At 50.3% G+C, this 1,145-nt stretch overlaps 1 pseudogene; it reads left to right on the forward strand.

The window, feature by feature from the left end:
* Positions 1 to 489: 489 nt before the first annotated feature.
* On the forward strand, positions 490 to 943 carry LOC109395293 (midkine pseudogene; annotated as a pseudogene).
* The last annotated feature ends 202 nt before the right edge of the window (positions 944 to 1,145 follow it).

Genomic DNA, 1,145 nt, shown 5'->3' on the forward strand with positions numbered 1-1,145 from the left:
ATGAAAGGAAGAAATTGCTAATGTCCTAACATTGTCTCTCTGCCTTCCCCCACTTTGACCTCTAAAATTTCTACCCTTCATGCTTGGAGAATTATGAAATCCACCTGCAAATGTTAACGAAGACTTGTTAATTGAAGGACTTAACCCCCATCTTCTACGTTAATCATTGTTTCTTCCCTTTGTACCAGAGATATATTTTGCAGATCTGTGTGATTTTGAAAGACATAAAGAAAGCAATTAAAAAAAAATCCTATCTCAAGCCATCATGGTCATTATTCTTATATTAAACACAGCAAAATAAAAATTTGGGAGTGGGCATTTATCACATAATACTTTCCCCTGACCGGTATTACAATACAAATATAAAGCGGATAGATGAAGCTCTAACTTACTCGCAACCCTCTTATAGTAGCTTCCACAAGGACCATTAGAATTATAGCACAGGGGCCGACGCCGGAGGGAGTGTAAAGCAGCGTGCACTGGAGGGAAATGCAGCACCAAGGCCTCCTCCTCCTCTTGGCCCTCCTCACCCTTCCGACGCTCACCTTCGAGCAGGGCCAGAAAGAAAGACAACGTGAAGAGCAGCCCGGCAGCGGGAGCCAGTGTGCAGAGTGGACCTGGGGGCCTTGCACCCCCAGCAGCACGGACTGCAGCGCAGGTTTCCGTGAAGGTGCCGGAGGGGCCCAGGCTGAGCCCATCTGGTGCAGGGTATCATGCAGCAGGAAGAAGGAAACTGGAGCGGACTGCAAGTACAAGTTTCAGAACTGGGAATCCTGAGATGCAGGCTCAGGCACCAAAGCCCACCAAGGTACCCACCCTGAAGAAGGCGCCATACAAGGCCCAGTGGCAGGAGACCTTCCGCGTGACCAAGCCCTGCATCCTCAGGACCAAAGTCAAGGACAAAGGCAGGGCTAAAGCCAAGAAAGGGAAAGGAAACGGCTAACGGCCAGGCCTGGATGCCAGAGAGCCCCTGGCCCACGCCCTCATGCCCAATTTAGAACCCACCAGTTGTAACTTGTCAGCTCCAGCAATCATGCCCTGCCTTTTCCCATCCCCCCACCCCCCAAGTGCCCAAAATGGGGACAGGAAACAAGGGAGTCTGGGGAACTTGAGCCTCCCCGCAAAAGAATTTGATTATCTTGCCC

The sequence above is a fragment of the Hipposideros armiger genome, unplaced genomic scaffold (assembly GCF_001890085.2).
Source record: "Hipposideros armiger isolate ML-2016 unplaced genomic scaffold, ASM189008v1 scaffold_464, whole genome shotgun sequence".
In the NCBI taxonomy this organism is placed as follows: domain Eukaryota; kingdom Metazoa; phylum Chordata; class Mammalia; order Chiroptera; family Hipposideridae; genus Hipposideros; species Hipposideros armiger.